The following is a 14,025-nucleotide window of genomic DNA, read 5'->3' as shown; positions in this document are numbered from 1 at the left end:
GCAACAGATTCCTCTACAGTCCACACAGGCAGAAAGAAGTCACTAGGACCTCCAACCTCAGGTATGAAAACAAAACTTCAAACTTGAGAAGGGAGAAGGGGCAAATAGCAACACTCCTGAGCTCTGGGAGTCCATTCTGCCCAGCCAGGCCCTGGTCTGCTCTGGGCCCTCAGCTGCTTCCCTGCTTGCAGCTGGACCTTTCACCCCTCCCCTGCTTGCTCACCCAGTTGACAAGTTCACGTGTCCTTGACAATGCACTGGGGTGGGGGGGGATGCTCAAGGGGAGGTGGCACCTCTGTGGGGTTTTCTGGCAAAAATAGACGCTCACTAAAAACCTGCTGAACTTGAAGAAATAGGGATTTTATCTTCCTCACGTATTTCACAGCTGACAAAGCATTTTCAGCGAGACTTCTCTTAATTAGTCTTTACCACAATCCCGGGAGGCAGGCATTTTCAGCCCCTCTTGACAGAAGACTGAATTGAAGCTCAAAGAAGGTAAGGGGCTTGTCTCGGGGGCAGAGCTGGGACTTGAGTCCAGAGCTTTTAAAAATTAAACCCCATTGTCCTACAGCCACTATCCCCCACCCTGTATTAGCAGGTCACTTGTATCTGAGAAAGAACTAGACTGCAATTTGCAGAAATGGCTGGAAAATAAAGGGCCATGAAGTGCCTAAGCATTTCTTTTTTTTTTTTTCTTTCTGGCATCAGTTAGCAATTACCCTTGAACTTCCCTTCCTTCCCCGCTTCCTAAGACATCCCAATTACTTGAGCCAAAAAACTCACCCAAACTCCCAAATCACCCCCACCCCCAACACCCAAACATACACGTCAGCAAGATCAAAGGCATGGGGGAAATGGGCTCTGACAACTCTTTCTTTCCTCTGCCGGGCTCACACACTTTCCTCACTTACTAACTGAGAATAGAGAGGCTGAACAGCTGCCTTGTTATTTCCAGCAACATTTGGGATAGAACCAATTTCCAGTCTGGCCAAACGACCTGAGGCCCTGCCGAATGTGTTGCACCGACTGCCCCCAAATCACCAAATGGACGGCGCTCTAACAGGAACACATTTCCCCAGCTCCCAGGCAACCCCGTGGGCCCGCAGAGTCTGCACACATCTGGAGCTGAGTCCCCAGTGCTGGCCTGAGCTGAGGAGGGAAAGCCTCCCAGGCTCCAAGGCAGGGCCATGTCTTCTTTACCTTTTGTGTCCCAGATTCAAGTAGAATGACCAGCAAGTAGTTGGGGCTCAGGGCTGGCTGAATGGCCTCCACCTGAACACCAGGAGTTAGGCTGGGTCTATTGTTTAAAATGCACATTCTCCCTGGGAGCCCTGGTTGCGCATGCCTGCACGTGAGCACACGCATGAGCTGAAGGCACGGACTCACATTCTTCCTTTTTTCATCTCCTAGGGAAAAAGTAGGTGCATCTGCTGGTGCATGACACAAGGACCCCCTGCCTCCCACATGCACAGGGGCTGCTGGGAATGGGGTTGATGGTACGGTTCAACTTGCACATAACTGGTGAGCGGGGCTAAGGAATGAAACAGTGGGACTTTCATAACCACCAAGCCCGCGGCATTCCAGGTGTCCTCCATCAGACAACCTGCATGAAATTTACACAGAGACTCGGCAAACAGCTTGGGATCAGTCACACGGCTAACCTAATCTGCTCTTCATATTCCACCTGGCTTTTCATTGCTTACCTGTGACCAGAGGCTGTGGGTTCAGGGGCATCTTTAAAGCTAAATCAGAAAGATAAATAAACCCCCTCCAGATGACATGAGTCCCGGGCACCCATCCAGGACCCTTGTGCCTCTTCTCTTCCTGCCTCTGGAAGGTAGTGGGAGGGTCGTGTCCCACCACGGAGCTCCTGCAGTGCCTCATCCCTCTGTCCAGCTTTTTGGCTCCCCTGTCCCGGTGGGTTTGAACTCCTACTGCTTTGGGAGCTGGGGATAGGGAGATGCAGCCTTGACCATTCCCCTGGGCTTGAATCCAGTTCTCACAGAGCCTTGCTGTCTCTGGTCTCCAGGGTTCCTGCTCAGAGCCTGGATGGGCTGCAGCTCTCGGGATCATTTGCTCGAGACCCTCTACTAAGTACCCCTGACCTGTCCCTGACCCCCTCCTCCACCTGGAGGTGCAGCAAAAGGCCTAGGCCTTTGAGAGAGTCCCCTCTGCACTGCTTCCCAGCCATTCTCTACAGTGGTGAGCACCTACTGTGGGCAGGGCCATTTTGCAAGCTTTATCTCATTTCATCTTCACTGCAATTCTCTGATGAGGCTTTTTATGCCTCCATTTTTGTTTCTACAGTCAAAGATGCTGAGGCCCAGATGGTGAAGGGCAGTGGTGGTGTGAAAGGCAAGGCTGGGCATACTCAGCCTGCCAAGCCTCTTCCTCTTCCTCTGACCCCTGCTCTTCTGGTGATGCAGAGATGCCACCTAGGGTGGAGTACGTGACGTTGCTGTCCAGCACAGACCCAAACACAGCCACTCATCGCAGGGCCCAGTCACCATGGGAGAAAGGCCAAACAGTGCTGCTTCCCTGCCTTAATGTGTGCCCTTTTGGGCTGGGTGGCACAGCTGGTCTGCACCTGCAGGGCTGAAGGACATCCCTGGGATACAGGGTGTCATTCCTCCTGCTTGATCTGCCTCCTAAAACCCAGCCCTGAGCAAGCAGCAAGTGCCCTTTCAGCCTCCACTGCACCAGCCTGAGCTGGAATCCCAGCTCTCATTAGCTGTGTGACTGGGCAAGTTGACTGAGCTCTCCATGCCTTGGTTTCTGCGTCTATTAACTGGGATTAATTATATCGACACCTCTTTGGGTTGCTATGAGACTTGAAGAGAGTTTGGGTGAAGCACTCTATAAATGCTAGGTAAGTGAGTGTTATTAATTTTCCAAACATGAGAAAATGACCAACGTCTGTTCTGGCACCCCTCCATCTCTATGCCCTCCCCACCAGCCCTATCAAATGCAGTTTCCTGTAAATAATCCTCACATGGGGATGGAGCACGGCCGGGGAGGGAGTGCGTCCCTGGTCCACAAGGCTGCCATGACATGACAAATAAGCTGCAGGCTGACAATGTCTCCAAGACATATTGGAGTTTACTTTGTCATTTGGGCTTGCCATCTGTGCCACCCCAATGGGGGCTGGCTTCCCAGGCTGCTCTGGGAGCAGGCGGTAAGAGTCCACTAGTCCCCGGACAGATCTGCAAGCTCAGCCGGCCATCCATTAGGCTGCCTAATGAGAGGAAGTGGAGCTTGCCCACTGCCCGCCTGGGAGCCAGACCTTCCTTCCCAGGGAGGGCCAGGGGCTCTGCTCTGCACAGTGCAGGGAGCAGCAGGACTCATCACCTGATGGGCCCTCCCAGGCTTTGGGTACAGGCAAGATCAGACTGGACATGAACTTGACTGCAGAGCTCTCACGGTTAACTCTGATGCTAGATGTGAGGAGGCCAAGGGCATCTCTCATGGAGTGCTCGGCCTAGGAAATGAGACAGCAACTTAAAACTAAGAGTGGAGGAGTGAGAAAGCCTATTACGGAATTCCGTAGGAGGCACAATGAAGGCACCCGTGGGCCACTGCCTTGATTTACTGTGTGACGTTGGGAAAGTCACTTAACCTCTCTGAATCTTGGTTCCTTATTTGTAAAATGGGAAGTGGAGTGGTTTCAAGGATTAAATGAGTTTATATATGAAGGTGACTTAGCTCAATAAACATTGATTATTATTCCTGAAACCAAACAGACACAAAAGTCACTTGCTTTTCCATGGTAAGGCCAGTCAGGAGAGGAAAAAAGCCAGTCTCTCGCTGCAGGTAATGATGTAACAGTCACCCCAGCCTAAGCATACCTGCCCATGGGACTCAGAACATACTGGGCCCAGGCCATCCCTGTCCAGGTTCAGAAATATTCCTATGCCTCTGGGCAGAAAGGAAGTGGCTAAATTTGCTGAAATTAAAGGCTGTCCTTATTCTTAACCATGAAGAATGACTCTCTGCCTTCCTCTGAAATGAGCCTTAGCAAGGAGGTGCTGTGGGGGGTCACTCTCATCCGAAACCACATTAATGACAGGAAACCAGGGAGGCCAGACCTGTCTGTCAGACAGCAAACCTGCAAGGGAAAGGGCCTGCGGGTCTTTTCTACAGCCGTCGCCATCTGCCAAGATGGTTCTGTGGACTGCAATACGTGCTTGCGGCCACCGAGCCTTCTCAGCAGAGGGACCGGGACATTCGACTTCTGCAGGTTGTATTTGTATGGTGGCAGGTCGCATCCAGTTGGTGTGTGGGGGCCCCGTGTGCTCTGAGCTCCCACTCACTGCCCGGGGCTCTCTGCCAGTCCAGGCCCCAGGGCTGGGCACATGGGAGTTTCCTCGGTAACTGCCCAGTGAATGAATGCCCCTTGAGAGACAGGTGCAAGGAGCTGGGCAGCTGACAGGAGCATTGGCAAGTTATGGGATCATGTCCAGCCAGGGAGGCAGCCAGTCTCTAAAACCCCTGCCCTTCCTTCTATGCCATGCTGCCTAGCGCTCTGGTGTGGGCCCCTGGAGTATCACCAGGGAAGATGGGAAGGATTCAAACAAGCGCTTCCAATGATCAAAGTGCTGGGTTGAGGCTTGATATGGTTTGGCAGTTTGTCCCCTCCAAATTGCACGTTGACATGTGATTCCCAATGTTGGAGGTGGGGAGCCTGGTGGGAGGTGACTGGATCAGGGGGGCAGATCCCTCATGAATGGTTCAGCACCATCCCCTTGGTAATAAGTGAGTTCTTGCCCCATTAATTCACTGAGATCTGGTTGTTTGAAAGGGCTTGGGACCTCCCCCTTCTCTTTCTCTTGCTCCCGCTCTTGCCATGTGATACACTGGCTTCCCCTTTGCCTTCTGCCATGATTGGAAGCTTCCTGAGGCCCTCACCAGGAGCAGATGCTGGAGCTTCCTATATAGTATGCAGGACTGTGAGCCAATTAAACCTCTTTTCTTTATAAATTACCCAGTCTCAGGTATTTCTTTATAGCAACACAAAACGGCCAAACACAAGGCTCTTGAAGTAATTCTTAAAAAGTGAATTAACTGGTGTTTCATGGTGAACCATAAGAATAGAAGAGTCTAGTAGAACAATCAGCTCCTTTAATAACAAGGTGATTATTTGGCAAAGAAAGGCTCTGAGCAGGGCTGGACTTGCAGCATATGCGTAGTCTCTCAAGGGGCATTCATTCACTGGGCAGGGAAACTGAAAGCAGGGCTCATGCCCGCAGCAGGGAATGAGCTGGTGGAGGGCCTTGAAAGGCATGTGCTCAGGGTGCACAGGAGGCTGTGGTGCTCACAGGATCCAGCAGAGGAGGACAGGAGCTGTCAGGGAGGGCTTCTGGGAAGAGCTGGAAACACAGACAGGTTGGAGGCTGGCAGGGGTGTGGTGGGGAACAGGAGGGCTGTCTGTGGTGGAAGAGACAACCACAGCAAAGGTGGAAAACCCCCAGAGGAGAAGCCTCACCTGGCCAGAGCAGAGGGAGGAGGAGGGGCAGCACTCAGAGCCAGGGCCACAAGGGACAGGAGCACCATGGAACTTATGGCCAAAAATGGGAGATGCGACAAAAGGGGAATTCTATTTTGATGAAGAGTAAAATACATAATAGACCATTAACCGTCATAAACCTTCATGGCCTCAATAACACTGCATAGAAACATACAAAATAAAACCAATGATCAAAGTGATACTGACATGAGAAAAACTGTGCAAAACAAAAGCTACCATTGTTTGGTCAAATAGAATGAATGAATGTATATATCTATATGGGGGTGTATATATCTATATGGGGGTATACATACCCATCCATCCTACTTGACCAAAAAACATTGGTGGTGGGGGTGTGTGTATCTCAAACACTGTGACAGACAGAAGATGTGTTTTCAAGTATCAATGAAGCATTTAGTAAAACTGATATATATATTAGACTGCAAAGACTAAATACACTTAAAAAAATAAAAAATTATAGAGGTCATATTCTCTGATAATTACATAATAAAAGTAGAAATTAAGGCTTCAAAAATTATTTAGAAATGTCTTTTCTAACACGTGAGTCAAAGGGATAATCAAAACTGAAATTATGTATTTATAAATATTATATATGAAAGCTACAGAATGCCACCAAAGCAATATACAAGAATATTTATATAACCTTAAATACTTTTATTAAAAATCAAAAAAGGACAGAAAACAAATGAGGGAACCATTCAAGGGAAGCTATTAAAAAAACTAAAATAAATAGAAAGAAAGATAAAAAAAAAAAAAAAAGGTGGCTGGGGGCAGTGGTTCATGCCTGTAATCCGAGCCCTTTGGGAGGCCGAGGCAGGGGGGTCACCTGAGGTCAGGAGTTGGAGACCAGCCTGGACAACATGGTGAAACCCCATTTCTACTAAAAATACAAAAATTAGCCAGGCATAGTGGTGCGCACCAGTAGTCCTAGCTACTCAGGAGGCTGAGGCAGGAGAATCACTTGAACCTGGGAGGCAGCGGTTAAAGTGAGCCAAGATGGCACCATTGCACTCCAGCCTGGACAACAGAGTGAGACATCGTCTCAAAGGAAAAAAAAAAAAAAGAAAAGAAAGTTAAAAAAAAAGAACTAATACAGATAAAAATTTATTAAATAGTATAAAGCAAAAGTCTAATGACTTTATAAATTTAAAAAGCAGTTATTTGGAAAGATAAATAAAGCAAATAAATCAATGAAGAAAAAGAGAGAGAAAAATAACATTAGGATATATATGGCTATAGGTATATTAATTTTAAGACAAATACAAACTCTTAGGTAAAATTTTGTACCAATAAACTTTAAAATTTAGATGAAATTTAGGTGAAATTGCTATATTTTCTTTCAAAAAATACAAATGATAAAACTGACTCAAGAAAAAGTAGAAAGCCTGAAAAAAATCACTAACGGTGAAAGAAACTGAAATAGTTGTCCATCTCTTCAAAATGCCCCTAGCTTCCAGGTTCACTTAGTTCAGACAGGATTTTTTTTTTTTTTTGGTGTTCTTTTTTCCCCAAAATGAACAGCCATTTTAATATTTTAGAAATATTTTTATATTTGAAGAAAACTTAGATCACACAAAAATAACATTTTGATAAGCAAAAAGCCTAATCTTACTTATATAAATGCCCAAATCCTAACTTAAATAGCAATGGCTCAAATCTAGTACTATATTTAAAGAAGAATGCACCATAATAAAGATTGATTTCAGAAATATAACAATAACTTTCTAAATGCTAAATCATCAAAACAAAATAATCTGTATCTGCCAATAAGTGAGAAAAAATATTATACCACATTAAAGTATTCCAAGTTTTTTATATGAAACTCAAATTAGTGCCTGAATTTATTAAAAAAAAAAACTCATTGGAAAATAGGAATAGAGAATGGGTCCTTTAACACAATCAAGCCCTCTCTTCCAAATTCCCAATCTATATCAGACTTTACTGTGGGACACTAGAAGCATCCCCATTAAAGTCAGGAACCAGGTAAGAATGAAAACCACTGCCACTGCTTTCAATGTTTTAGTCAAAAATACAAAGCAAGAAAAACCAATGGTGTATAAATGTTATCAAAGAGACAAAATGATCTGTATTTGCAGATGATGTTGTCTTCCAAGAAAATCCAAGTAAATAAACTGGAGGCTATTGGAAATAACAAGCATACAGAGAGGTGACCAGTTACCAAATGAAGATTAAAAAAAAAACAACAGGGCCAGGTGGAGTGGCAGAAGCCTGTAATCCCAGCACTTTGAGGGGCTGAGGCGGGAGGACTGTTTGAGACCAAGAGTTCGAGACCACCCTGGCCAACACAGTGAGAACCCCCATCTCTAAAAAAGAAAAAAAAGACCCAACAATATTAAATTAAATATTTAATCACCAATGAAAACATAATGGGCAATGCAGGCTGGGTGCGGTGGCTCACGCCTGTAATCCCAGCACGTTGGGAGGCTGAGGGGGAGGATCACTTGAGGCTAGGAGTTCAAGACCAGCCTGGCCAACATGGTGAAACCCTGTCTCTACTAAAAATACAAAAATTAGCCAGGTGTGGCGGTGGGTGCCTGTAGTCTCAGCTACTTGGGAGGCTGAGGCAGGAGAATTGCTTGAACCTGAGAGGCGGAGGTTGCAGTGAGCCGAGATCGCACCACTGTACTCCTAGCCTGGGTGACACAGTGAGACCCTGTCTCAAAAAGAAACAAAACAAAAACCAAAACCAACATAATGGGTAATGCAACAAAATTTAAAACCTAGGAATTATATAAACAGAAAGCAAAGAAAACTATAATATGTTACTGAATAATATGCAAAGACATTTGAATAAATAGAGAGTTATATCTCCGGAAGGAAAGATTGGATATTTTTCTAAATGACCACTCTCCCCAAATTGATTTATAACTTCAATGTTTTTTTCAATCAAAATCCTGAGAGTATTTTCCTTGGAACTTAAAGTGATTCTAAATTTCTACTGGGTAAAAAAGTTATTATTACCTGGAACATTCTGAAAAATAACTACAAAGAATAGTAAGATAAGAAATTAAAATACATACATTTATAATTATTAAAAGCATGACCCTCCCATTGGAATATGCATTCAACTCAATGGAACACAACACAGGCCACAAAATACATCACAGTAAGAGGTTATTATAGGATTGTTTTCCAAATGAGTTGGTTAAAAGAAGATTATTTAACAAGTGATGCTGGGACAATAATAAATAATTTGGAAAAACACAGATTCTTATCTAGTCACACATCAAAACAAATCACAGCAGAACTTTAGATTTAAATGTTAAAAAAAAATGAAGGTACTAGAATATACCAGAAAACCGAGAAGGCTTTTCTAAAACGTGATGGCAAAGACACAAAACATAAAGGAAACATGAAATGAAAGTACAAAGCAGAAACTGGAAACAAGTGGTAGTAATGTGAGAGCAAAAGAAGGCCTTGTTTCAAAAGGAGCTCCTGCAACTCCACGAACAAAAGTAAGACTGCAATGGAAGAGACGCTGCGGACAGACAGGCAAAGGTCTCAAGGAACACAAGTGGCTCAACACAGGCACCCTTAGCAGTAATCAAAGAAATGTAAATTAACAATAAAATACCCTTTCACCTTCCAAATTGATAAAAAAAAAAAAAAAAAAATTACCAGTTAGCAAGTCTTGTGTGGAAAACCAAACCAAACCAACCTCTTTCATATATGCAGAAGTGTAAACAAATTCAACCATTACGGGGGACAATCTGTCATTGTCAAAATAATTAAAAATGTGTTTATATATTTATCTAAAGGAACATTCACCGAAGTATAACTTTTAGAAATGAAGATAATGTAAAAACTCAGCCACCGAGGACTGGCTAGGTAAAGTACATTGTATCCATAAGAGGGAGGATGTAACAACCATTAATCCCAGCCTGAGGACCACCTGACCTAATGACCAGGAACGAGGTGCATGACCAGGTCTCAAAGCAGAACAGACACCTGGAGTGTTAGAAAGGAACAAATTCCTGATACATGCAACAACATGGAAGACTCTCAAAAATATTATGCTGAGAGACACACAAAGCTACATATCGTATGATTCCATGTATATGATAGCACTGGGCAGGCAAGTAACTGCCAGGGACTGGTGATGGGGAGGGAAGGGCTGGAAATGGAGGCAAGTGAACTTATGGGACTCCTGGCTATATTCTGTATCTTGTTTCTGGAGGTGGCTGTCATGTAGTTTGACACTGGTCAAAAGTCACTGAAATGTGCACATAAAAAGCCTGGATTTTATTATATGTAAATACATCTCAATAAATCTGACTTAAAAAGAACCCAGAACGGACAATTAGGTAGACATACACTTTTAAATGTAAATATATGGCATAGAAAAAGTGTTAAAAGGACATACACTGAAATACTGTTTCTCTGGGTAATGGGGTTGTAAGTGATATTTATTTTCTTTCCAATGTTTTCATATATTTTGTAACTTTTCTACAATGAACATGTAACTTTTATCATTCAGGTAAGAAAAGCTTTGTGTCTGTTTTTTTTTTATTTTTTAAAAGAGGAAGAAATATCAATGAACTGTTTGGTCTAGGAACAAACTTTTTAACAGGTTCTTACCGGAAATGACAGGCGGGTCATGCTCAGTTGGAACCTCAGTCCCTCCTGCCCTGAGGCAAAACCTCTCAAGGCACCTGTTCTAGCCCCTGCAGGGTGCCTGGCCCTCAATGAGTGTTCAAAGGATTGGTGGAAGGATAGAGGGACAGGAGGTCCACCCTGTCCAACAGCTTCATTTTGCAGCTAGGCAAACTGAGTTCCAGAGAAAGGAATCACGGTCCCACGTTTGGAAATGGTCAAAATTGGGCTTAAACCCCAGAGAGTAGTGCTACTTCCACTGTGCTGAACACCCATCAAAACCCCTGAGCTCTCCCAAACACCCCAGGAGGACACAAGCTCTTGATGGGCTGAAGATAAAATTCTGCACAGGGAAAAGCTACAGACATTATCGGCCAGTGTTTTCTAGACTCTAGGAAGGTGTCTGATGCCTCAGATTCACTTATTTTTTTCCAGTATAATTACTGACTTTATATTTTTACAGCAAACACTCACATTTTAAACTCAAAATAGCTTCCTCCAGTGGGTAGTGTCACCATTCCCGAGTATGTGTTCCCACTTCCCTGTAAGAGCATGACCATCTGCCCACTCGTGTGAAAGGCACGCTGGGGGAAGAGGATGCCGCCCCACTCATGTTAGCCGGCTGTAGGCCTTGCCACTATGGTCAGAAGCTTTAAGAGCCACTGGTTGTTTCTTCCAGGCCTCACTCTTCCCTCTACTATAACAACAGCAAGTTACAGATGGGAGCTGCTCTTTCAGCCAGGGTCCCAGAGTGCAAAGACCCAAGGAGCAGGGTTCCAGCCAATCCACGGTCACCAAATTGGAACTTGAGTGACATGGTGATATATGTCACTCAAGTTCCAATTTACATTTCCAAGTTCCATGTTACAAAATGGTGATACTGTAAGCCATTGTGATCTGGAGGGGTGTTTGTTACTGGCATGATAACCGAGCAAAGACTGATCAATACAGACTTTAGTCCCATTCTGAATAATGATATCCACTGATAAGCTATTATGAATAACAGTTTTTAAAAGGCCATCCATGTCTACTCTAAAATCCACCCCACCATGAGTACATGGCTTTGGGAAGCATATGTCAGCCTGAGGGAGGAAGTAGATAGAACCCCAGAAGATACAAAGAACCAGTTCTGATGGGAGGAGCCTCTAGGGCCCTGCGGACAAAATTCAGAAAGGTCTGATTCTCCCCTGAAGAACTGTAAGCTGCACCATTATTCATTATGTGTGTTACTGCTTTAAAAGTACACATCAATTGTAAGACAGATCCAAAATTCAGAATTGTTAAAGTACACAGAGAAAGTACATCTCAGATTCAAGGGATATAGGGAAGCATGAAAAAATCAAAGTCAAGGAGATGATTATGGGCTAGCTATTTCTCTAAGCAGTTAGCTCCATTATTAAACCCAGTAGCTACTAATTCTTCTTAAAGCAAAATCCACCCTGACCACCTAAATATAAAAGGTCCTTGCTGACTTTACCACTATATAATTTAGATATTCTGCATAATAGGTACCACTCAGCTATCTAGAACTTTCAGTCAGCTACATCATGCTCTAATCATTAATGGTCCACTTGTTTGGCTCAGGTAAATCACATTTGCATATGCAAATCACATCTAAATATTCTACACTATTAATGTTATCACTAATTACATAATAATAGTTACCAATTTCCACACGGATCAAACTTACAGTTTTGTAGCTATTAGGGAAATTGTGCTTTGTAATTAAGATAATCCTCATTTCCAGATGCTAATTAACTATATAATAATTAGTCCCATTCACTAATGCAAATTGCAGATTTTCATCTTTATTGATAAAGGAGTGGCTTCTTATCCGTTAAGAAACGATAGCCCCAGAAATCTTGCAGAGAAATACCTTTCCTCCTCTAAAGGTTAAAAGGTAAATCCATTTTTATCAGTCTCATTTGTGAATGCAAATTAGGTCTGATTAATCAAGTCAAAGATAAATGTGCTAGTCTTATTTTAGGACAGAATGTATCGCTTACTGAGTTCATCTCTTTTCCCCTTATAAAGTACACAGATAAACAGGGTTCACCAAACAGAAGTCTTCCTAGTGAGAGTAATTCATCCATGGTCAGATGAAAGCTCTGAGATCCGTGCCTCTCTCTATTATGCTCCCTTTTGTTTCGCCTTCAAGCCTCGCAGAGGAATCTGGAAATAGCTGTGTCTTAATGGTTCAGCCACAATGGGAATGAGTGAGAGGGTTTTGTGAGTAAATACAGAGGAAAAAGGGATAGCCATATTTGCTTGGATTATTAAGTTTTCTGTGCTCCAAACGGAATACAAACTGGCACCTCCCATCGTGACTAATGAGGGCTGCATCGGGAGAACAGAAGGGCTGACAGCCAGCGAGGCCTAGTTGGCAGGCCCCAGCCCAGGCCTCGCCGCATTCATCATCTGCTAAACCAATCCACCAATTCCGCACCACCATTTGTCATTAATTATGCTAATCAGCACACCATTACTCTCTGATGACACTGTAGCTGTTATTAGCTAGTTATGGCTTTTCAAAAGCATAACTTATTGTGCATGCACGGGCTGTGCCTGCATTAGCCTACAGGGAAGAAATGTCCAATTATGAAAAGAAGAAATTTGCTATTATCTTTTTATAACAAACCAATTTAGTAATTAGAAAAGTCTCTGAACTCACGGGTTCTTTTTTTTCCTCCCTTAAAATAATTGAAACAAAAAAAATGTACTTTTCAATATTTCTCTGAAAGAGGGAAATACCAAAACAGATTTTTTTTGCTACACTTTTAGAAGTGGGGCCTGGAGAACAACTGTTTCACGTGTGTGAGGGGCTCACGGAGGTTCCTGTTGGGCTTTTTTTTTCTTTCTGATGTTGAATTAGCAGGACTACTTTATTATGTGTATTTTAGCTAGGACGAATGCCTGAAAGATGAAAGCACACCCATGTGACCTTTTACAGTTCACTCGTGGCAGAGGGAAGCTATTTCACATAACGATGCCAGACTGTGCACACCTTACCTGGCAGATGCTTCCACGGGAAGTTCAGCAACAGCCTCCTTTAACCCCTCACAGGCCCCAGTGCCACCGCCAAGGCTGTCAGTGCCTCTCAAATAACCTTGGAGAGGTACTTCGGCCTAGTTAGCACATGTCCTGTGCACAGTTTGGGGGAGAAAAAAGACGGTACTCAGGCTGGCCGAAGAATGGGTGCTCTGGAGTCAGCAGCCAGAGCCCGCTACAGGAGGCCCCTTTCTGAAACACAAGGCTCCATCCAGCAAGGGGCTCGCGCTGACCCTCGAGTGTCTGCAGGACTCACCCTCAGGCATCTGTCCAAACCAGGCATTAATTCCAAGTTGTTGTGTTCAGGCTGGGAGTCTTTACCACTAGTTTTAGAAGCTTAGTCTGTATTAAGAGCTCATTAATATCATCAGAGTAAATGGGCCTATTAAAACATCTTTAAGCAATATCTGAACATAAATCTCCCTAAACTATATTTAATGACTGTACTTAAGATACATTATATGCAAGTCTTAATGAGACATTAGATAGCGTTTTGAAGATTAAAATTAGAGAATCCATATAAAGTCTGTCCACTTAATGTAGCCTTAAGCTATACTGATGAAAGCATTACTACTAAATTATTACTGCATTAGAACAAATATTTTTAATCATCTCTGATTTATGTATTTTCTTTTTCATATAATTTTCATTTTCACAAAAATACATTTTGAGTTTACAGAAGAGGGTAAGTGAAAGGTTTCAAGTTTCTGAAGTTCTGGAGGTAAAGTGAATACAGAATTGAGTTGGTACTGTACATGTGAGCGTGCTCTAGGCTCTGAGTCACATTTCTTCATGTTCGGTTTAATTAGTCATTTTAGTACTATTAGAAGGCTTACTGT

At 43.6% G+C, this 14,025-nt stretch overlaps 1 protein-coding gene across 3 annotated transcripts in view; it reads right to left on the bottom strand.

Moving 5' to 3' along the window:
• Positions 1–14,025, bottom strand: part of MVB12B (multivesicular body subunit 12B) — a 179,347-nt gene that overhangs the window by 52,499 nt on the left and 112,823 nt on the right. The window lies entirely within an intron of this gene.

Source organism: Pongo abelii, chromosome 13 (assembly GCF_028885655.2).
Source record: "Pongo abelii isolate AG06213 chromosome 13, NHGRI_mPonAbe1-v2.0_pri, whole genome shotgun sequence".
Lineage (NCBI taxonomy): Eukaryota > Metazoa > Chordata > Mammalia > Primates > Hominidae > Pongo > Pongo abelii.
The sequence above is the reverse complement of the archived record's forward strand: the minus strand, read 5'-3'. Positions and strand labels throughout refer to the sequence as shown.